We start from the raw sequence: 9,120 nt of genomic DNA on the forward strand, positions 1-9,120 counted from the left end.
GGAAAATATGACCCTGTGAGTATGTGTGAATAGATGGCAGCTCCATATGTAATAAAATGACACCATGGTGTAGAAAGTAGATCCACTGTTTTATTTTGCAGTGGATCTATTATACACATAAGAAACTTACTGGGAATAAACAATTCAAAATTATCATGTGGCTTTGCAGCAGGAACATATTTGCCTCTCTTCTAGAAGGACAATTCTCAGACAGCTTTGTAGATTGTAAATCTCAATTTACCACTATCTCTATTATATTTCTGTTGTGACCACAGCTGACCTATATCTCCATTGCATTATCTGCACCAAATGAAAACTGCAAAGCTGAGAGATTACTAAAGCAGTCAGCAGTGTTGGGGTTAGGCTTGAAGAAAAAGGTTGCTGGAGGAAGTAGTTGTTGACTGGCTGGATTATCTGTGATATCACAGCACTAATACTCAGGTTCTCCCTTGCCTGCATCATTGTGTGGGTATTATCCAGCAGAAGGTGTTGTTATGCAGCTAGTAAACCAGTGAGGAGAGGAGCAGTGCTTTAGATGACCTGATGATTAAGTTTTAGTGATAGAATGCTCTAATATTGCTACACTTTTGGAGACAGAGACTACACCCCTGCCCTTCCTGACATAGACCTAAATAAGGAGCAACATGCGAAACCCTCTCATTAAAATCAAGCCAAATTATTTGATTCATTTCAAGGACAGAGGAAGTCACACTCTTCCCAACTGTAGTTTATTAGGAGGGTAATTAAGGTTGTTCTCCTTTCTAGCTGTGCTGAAATCAGCTCAGTCCCTCAAAAAAACCCCCAGGTTGAGAGAAAAACCTCTCCCGTGGATCTTTGGCAAGGTAAACATGGGATAATGTTAACCACCACAACTTGTCATGGTGCAACCCTCACCCCAGGGAAAAAGTTCCTTGTCACAAGTATTTTTGCTCTGCTTGATATCATACACTGTGGACATTTTTTCAGTGTTTCAAGGAATAGAAGTCAGAGGCAACTGAATTAAGAAGGCAGGGCTTGTAAGCAATGAAACTCCCATAACCATGCTGATGCTGCTAATAGTTCAGGATTAGCCACTTATGTTTTAAGTCCATGAGCCTAGGTTTCAAGGTTAGGTGAGTTAAGAATGATCAGATTTGGTAAACTGAGGATCCCAGTGCTATTTGAGGGCACAAAAATAGGCATTCAGGCATGGAAGGGTTGATGTAAGGTCCAGATGCATTATTTGATCATCCTAGTTTGGTGCCCAAGTTTCAACCTTGGGTCTACCAAAGGTCAAATGAAATGTCTATTGGCTAGTTGTTAATGGCCATATTTTCAAAAGGAGAAGTCCTGTGTTAATACTTTGTAGTTACAGCATTTGCTACCCTCAGAAGAGCCAGATACTAGACATTGAGATTTCCTCCAAAAATCATGAGTCCCCCTTCCCCACCATCAGTCATTTTTTTCTATATTTTGGTTTTTTAATTCCCCTCTGTTGGTTTGCCAGTGTGTGCATGTGACAATTTTACGTTAAAAAGTTTACAGTGCACACAAAACATATGCTTCATCATGGTTGCTCAAGCAGAAACTCCACTTATAGTTTGTTCACTTGTAAGAGAAGGGAATTGTTATTTATTTATTTTTGCTATTATTTCCTTGACTCACTACCTTCCTTTTCCCCCGCATAATTCCTCTCCTGTAGCAGAGCTATAAAATGTGACTGGAAATGAACAATGAGCATGAAAGAAACAAATACAAAGTACTCTTTCATGTATCAAGTTTTCCAATTATTTTTCAATAAAGATTTATGTGAGTTGCAAAGACCTCCACATGTAAGAATGTCTTACAATCATTTTCTAAAGTGCTGGAAAAATCCTAACCCAAGCAGAATTTTCTGTAACTTAGGGCTGAAATCACCATACTTAGCTGCATACTAGATGCACCTTTCTTCCAAAAATCAGCCCTCCAAAATTGAGGTGTGTGATTTGAGTAGGGAATCCAATTTTTCTTCACTAGAACAACAGCATGGAGGAATAGGAGCATGGAGAGGCAGTACTACAAGATGGCTGCCAGCTTCTCTCTCAGGCAGTAAGAGGAGAGATGAAATCCAGTGTTGACCATTTTGTAGTTGCCCTCAAATTGGCAAGTTTTTGCCAAAAAAGCCAGGTCTAAGCCATGACTGGGAGAAAAAAAAGCTTTTTTCTCTACATTTTGCCTTCCAAAAGCAAGGTTCATTTCTTATTTGAGGAGTGTGTTGTTTCTGAAAATTCTCTTACATTCAAGACATTTGGAGATAATGATGAATTGATCTTTTTTGCGTTATTTCTACCAACCACAAAAAGGTATAAAGTAATACCTCAATTATAAGGAGTATAGATTTAAAGTATATATAAAATTATTCTAATAATTAATTTTTACTTCTAATGATTCTTCTTTCCACCATCCCAGGACTTGTTCTTTGCCTGAGACACATTCACAGCTCCTTTCCACCCAGACTCCTGCAGCCTCATATCCATATATAAATAGACTGTAGGAAAGTAGCATAAAATTGTAGCCAATTGACAGGGAACAATGCCAGTGCTGCTTATCCATGTTATCCAATGAACCTAAGGGTCAGAAAAGCAAGCCCTTGGAGTAGTGTCAGAACCCAAAACCCAGCCCCACCTCCCTTCCAAGGTACCACTGAACCATACTTCTTCTGTCTTCACAGATCTTTCCCTTTTGTGTGTTAGTAGTCCATATTCAAGAAGAGGGCTGGTGGGTTCTTTGGGCAATGCTTCAGCTATGTTTGGGTGATTAGAGAACTTTGGTAGGAGTCAGAGATGCTTGTTCAAACCCCTTTTTGCTTGAGGTAAGCCTAGAACCTGGAGGCCTCACAACCTGGGCATGTACTCGACCACAAGTCTACTAGGATAAAAGGTGGGAGGGCTTTGTGGCAGCACAGGAAGTGGCACTACTGTGCAGAGCCACCTGCCTCATTGTGCCAGGCCCAAAAACCTCACTTTGAATGTCTCCCATGGGGTGCCTACAGGCAGTTGTCCCACCTCCTAGAGAACACCCATAAGCCTGGGGTAACGCAGCCACCACCCAGGCACTGGTCTCTGGTAGGGTTCTGTGCAGCCTGGGACACACAGACCCTACAAGCCTTGGGGGTGCTTTGCCCACAGTAATATTTCTGGGTGCCTCTTACATCCCAAAGCATTCCAAGATTGTGTTCCCTCAGTCCTACCCGAGGTTACATAAATAGACAAGCTCTGCTGGCCAAGCTGGGAGAATAAAAGGTTTGCCTCTCCCCTTTCAACAGTAACACAACACGATACACTGTAACCAGATAACTGTATTGATCAGGGAGGGGGGTAGACCAAGGAAGTCAGAATACACTTTAAGCAAACATAATCAGTCAGAGTCTCAAATAGTCTTGGACATAATAATCCTTTTGAACATGTCTGGCCTAGACATAAATCCTAACTCCTGGCTAATTTCCAAGTCTTTACTTACAGAGAATCATCCAAGCGGCAGCCTCGAGGCACTTTTCTTGTGGCTTTTTCAAATGCCCCCTAGAAGAAGAGAGTGTTCCCCCCTTCCCTCAGGAATTTATGGTTGACCAGCCTGAACTAAAAAGATAGCAAGGTGGGGAGGGTGGGTCACCTGGAATGATCCAAGTAAGGGGCAGGGAGAGGAGTATTTTTTCACAGGCTTTCTTCTCTATTTTCTTGAGACAGTTACACATTCACTTGGATGAGCCTTTTCCATTGCCGATAGAACCAGAATCTAACATCTTCATAAAGTGCCAAAAATTGTAATTATGTGGCTACACTTGGAGCTTAAAGATGAAATTGGATTAGATTTTAAAATACTTCCTCTGGGTGACACACAGCACCTCTAGTAAAACTAGAAACTGATCCCATGGCTTCCCAGTCCCACTGTAGACCACCCTCCCTCACTACACATGGCTTCATTCAGCGATAGCCTCCAGTACCCTGCTAGCTGGCTTCCTGGCAAACAAGCAATATTAAATAGGTTTGTACTGGAGCTGCTTTATTATAGTCAGCGCCCACAGAGATATCATTTCCTTTGCACATGGGGAGTAAGCAGCACTTGTATGAGGAATATTGCAGGAGTAATGTAGGGTTAAATGAGTATCACAGTGCAGAGATACAGAGTCTATGTTGCATGCCAGGTGAAAGTATTTGTGTGGGATTACTTATTAGTCACATTCAGAGAGGACCATCATTAAACAAATAGGAGCACTGCACTAACTTCTAACTGTTCTGAAATAAGTCTGAGATGCATTGAGGCAGCACTGAAAAAACTAGGAGGTCTTTGTGTGTCAAGAGTATATGTCTGTTAGAATGTAAGGTTGAGTTTTCCTTTTTACTCTGCTGAGAAATAGTGAGAAGATAGTAGGGAGTGGAAGAGGCTGAGGGTTCCTCCAGGATAACCTAAACATACATAATTAGAGGTACAAAAGGAAATCAGCAGCCCCTATCCACCAACCTTTTCACTTTCCTGGCTGTAGCCTCCAGCTCCATTAATTATTTCCTATACAGCCTATGTCAATGTCAACCTTAGTTGAGGGAGGGGTAGGGAGACAGAAGAAAAACAAAACAACAAAAAAGAAACAACAAACTAAAAACCAATATCCCTTTGGACATATAAATTATTGATACTCTCTCATTTCTTGATCTCTTTGGTGGCTGGCTTTGTTTTCTGGTTTTGAAATTACAGAATAAAAACACATTTTTAGAGTCCCAACACTCCAAAGTAGAGTATTTTTTTCTTTGTCCTACATAACATATATATACATTTTCTCTCAGTGTCTGTTTATCAATTGGATTTTCATTCCTTAAAGAGTGCTTCCTACCTCTTGCTGCCAGCGAATGATAGTTGTTGTGTGCTTGAATGAAGTGTATCCTGGGAACTCTCTGATGCACCGGTTATGTGTCAATCTAATGGTGTAGCATGTGCATGTGCATGTATTTATCCAGGGATGACCAAACAAAGACTCTCTCCAAGCTGGCAATGAAGACTGGTGATGTAGAATCTCATGGGATCCCGGACATGTATGAAGCTGGAAGCTGGAGTGGTCTCCTATTTACCACTGATTCCCAGCCCTGAGAAAGGACTAGGTAATGTTGCAATATACAGCATGGTCTGGTCAGCCATTCAGATGAGTTAAGAAGTCAAACACATTTTAGGATTTTTTTTGCAAATTTGGGAGATAAAAAATCCCAGTGCATTCATTCTACTGACTAAAGAACTCATGTTAACATTCCCCATTTAAAATACAGCATTGGCCTGCTTGTAAAATGAGCTTTGAAGTGTTGAGCTGACAAACCCCAGGGGAAAGCATGTCTTTTATTAACAACTGCTGGTACACTTCAGGAGCCTAATTCTAATATTTAGTCAAAACCTTTTCTGTAAGAGTAAAAGGAATCATTGGATTGGGAAACCCACTGGACATGGCAGGAGAAATTGGCACTATTTTACTGTTCACTCCCATGCTTTGCTATCCATTTCCTTCCTTCATAGTTTAATTTAAACTCTCCTAGGGAGGGGATAATCCATTTTGCCACCTTGTCTGATTAGAATTATTGCTGGGGCACTAGAAATATGTTGTCATGTATCCATACCTGCCAATATTACAGAGCGAGCTGTGAATTTTTTTATAAAAGTGCAAAAATATCATGGGACCTGAAGTTCTGTTGACTTTAATTTTGATTTAGGAAATTAAATCTCATTTTTTAAATTGGATTAGGTGTTTAGGTTTCTAAATCACTTATGCATTTTGAACCCCTAAGTCACTGTTTGTACAGAATAATACAGCATATTCTCTGTATGCAACATATTATTCAACTGTAAATTAAGGCTACTGTGTGCCCAGATTTATATTAAATATTTTTATTTAATATAGGAAAATATTTTTATTTAATATAGGAAAAAATGGTCCAGTTCTCTCTATCTGATATCTATTCTATACTGTATATAATTTAAATTAATGGAGGACTGCCTTAAGCCCTTACTTAGTAATATTATTCATGAGAGGAAGCTTTGGGGGACCAGGCTATTAGCAATAGGATATGGAGCTTTATTCTTTAAGATCAGAAGCCCAAGCCCTGTTGAGAACCATCTTGATTCAAAATGGTTACCCTCTGTGGCCTCTGTCAAGATAAAACTTGCAATCTCAGTTCAGCTCTTAGCAGGTTCTGTAGGTGTCCATGTCACAAAACTGTAGTTACTGGGGTTGATTGTAAATCTAGTCGGTAGTCTAAGCACAGGCTGAATAAACCAAACTGCAGTAACTTGACTAATCTGCCTTCCATAAAATATGTGGTTCACAGTCAGAAAACAGGCACACCTGGCAGGATAGCACAAAGTAGATCAATATTGATACTTACCAAGCTATCAATAAACAGAGAGCCTCACCAACCAAAGATGGCTTTGCTTGGGTGCAGTAGGACACCCACATGCTTTCACATACAAGTCTTAAATTTCACTTAGAGCCAATCCATACCATGGATCTCCAACAATTAGAAGGGCTTCCAGTAATGTGGTCTCCCTGCTTGTTTGTGTCAGCTACAGTCCCCACAGCAGAGATGGAACAATCTGGCAGCACTTCCACTTCACGGATTTCCTTTGGTCCGAACATTGTGGATCCCACTCCCAGCTTTCTGGATTCTGCCTTTAATTCATCCCTGCTTAGAAAATGCATCAGATAGCAGCTGTTATCCTTTTCTCTGCATCAGCTCAGGCAGGATTTTTGGTCTTAGTTTATTCAATTACGCAACAACTCTGTGAAGCAAGGTCGATATGAAGATCCCCCTTTTGAGACCTTGACAAATTAGTGACTTGTCCAAGGTTGAAGAGAAGAGTTAGTGTCAAATCTTGGGATTATAACATAACAGTTCTTGATTCAGGGGCTTGGTGATCTGAGAATGGCTGATACAGAATGAAATATGAACACGCTGAATTTTTTATATTGCAGTTCAAGAATATTTGGGCTGGATTCATCAAAGGAATAACCAGGAGAGATATTTTTCATTTGTAGAATCTTAATGAATACATGACTTTGCCATTCATTATTTATCTACTTTCCTATTTTAATTAATAGTTCTAGTGGCCATTTATGATTTTCTATATTTATAGAAAGCCAGTACTTCAAAAATATTGAATTATGCTGCTATCTATACTTGTGCCTTTTTTAAAACTTCCCTGCTAAAACTAAGGATTGAAGACCATTGTTGGATGAATGAGGGAGAAGAACATCATTTATTTTCTGTTTTTTTAATGTCATGTCAAAAGTTGACTCCTTTGTTCCACCTCCCCTCCCCAATGTGTTTTTTTACAATGCAGCTGATAAATAGAGCAACCAAGGAAGTTGATTGTTTCCTGCGCATATAGGTGCCATGAGAGGCCACCACACAACTCATGAAATAAGCTGCATGAAGGTAATAAATAAATATCCTGAAAAAAATCAGAAGTGCAGATAGCAAACAGGAGTTTTCCAGCATGTAGAGGTGGTACTGCTAATCTAGCTACTTCTTTGGTGCCCTCCATCAAAAATAACATATCCCTTGTACAGTTTTTGGTAACACCTGGATACCCCTACATGTTCTGACAGGGTGGACCAGGTTATTCTGGGGAAGTCCCTACCGCTTTGATATAGGGTAGGTTTTGAAGTATGGTTCAAGCAATTCTAGGTAGTTTAGAAGCTGTAGATGGTCAAGATTTACTTGGCCTTGCAGCAGTTGTTCCAGAAGCAGTAGTAGGTTTAAAAAAATAAGATGACTTAGAAACTATTTGGAAGTAGTGTTCAAAGAAGGACTGGTTTTAAAGATTCATAGATGTGTAGGCCAGCAGGACCAGTGTGATGGTCTGACTTCCTGTATAACACAAGCTAAGGAATCTTGTTGGTCTGAATGAATTAGCTAGTCCAACTCATCATTTGGCTCTATTCACATGTAGGTAAGCGTTCATTTTTTTATGTGATAAGTTACTCCTGCAAGTTTGTCTCTCTGAATCTGAAAGTACAGTTCATGAAAGTTAGCACTCATCAATATGAGAAAGAATGGCAGAGTGGATCACTCTAGAAACAGTAGGAAAAGGGTAGCCAACATGTGACATGGGTGCCACAGGTAGCACAGGAAGCGTGAGGCATGCAGCAGCTTAGGGAGGGGACAGGCAGCACAGTGGCAGACAGGGCAGGAAGTAAAGCAGTAGATTGTGCAGGGAGCAGAAGGCAGAGCAGCAGATTGGGCAGAGGAAGGAGATTGATGTGTCCCCTCAAGGAGGGTGTGGGACTAATTTATGGCACAATTGCCAAAAAGGTTGGCCTCAGTTGCCAAAAGGTTTGGCCTTGTGACACTGATAGATATATTGGTTCTGAAGGAATCCTCATTTTCCTTTGCAGGGCAGTTTTCTAGTGTGGGACTAAGGCCTGAGACCCATACAACCTCAACAAAATGGGGAAGACAGTTGAAATATAATTGAGCTGCATCTCTTGAAAATTCCCCTTGAAAGCAGCAAAAGCAGGGACATGGAAGGGTTGTCATTTTCAGAATGATAGATATGAGAAACAAAGATAGGATAATGGCATCACCAACAAAATCCAAAGAGACAGAGGATAATGTAAATGCTACAGTCTTCTCCCTTGCCCCGTTAACTGGAGCAGCTGGTACATAAGCTATGCAACATGCTCTATTCCCACTTTCAAAGGGATTTCAGAGGGTGGAGAGAGGTTGAAGCAGCTTTTAAAATTTGGTTTTTAAATATTTAAGGAAGATTGGCTCTAGCACTATTAGAAAGTGTAGAAGAGACATCTAAAGAAATATCAGATCATAAAACCATGTTTCCAGGCACTCGGCTGCAAGTCAGGAGGTCACGGGCACAGTGAGTTCATTATAATTTTACAAAGTAGTCAATCCAATGCAAAAATGGAATCCATTTGAAAAAGTTTGCCTTTCATTGTTTGGCTTTTAACAGCTTTGCACAGTATGCAAATATCAGGGGGAGACCAGTGAATACATGGTTAGTTTATGTAAGGTGTCTTAAAATAAAATAATATGAATGGAAAGGAAAATTCTGGCTCCAGTGAAGACAGTGGCAGAAATCCCATGGGGGGATGGGATTTCACCCAGGGTC

The sequence above is a fragment of the Crocodylus porosus genome, unplaced genomic scaffold (genome assembly GCF_001723895.1).
Source record: "Crocodylus porosus isolate Cpor-Errol unplaced genomic scaffold, CroPor_comp1, whole genome shotgun sequence".
In the NCBI taxonomy this organism is placed as follows: domain Eukaryota; kingdom Metazoa; phylum Chordata; order Crocodylia; family Crocodylidae; genus Crocodylus; species Crocodylus porosus.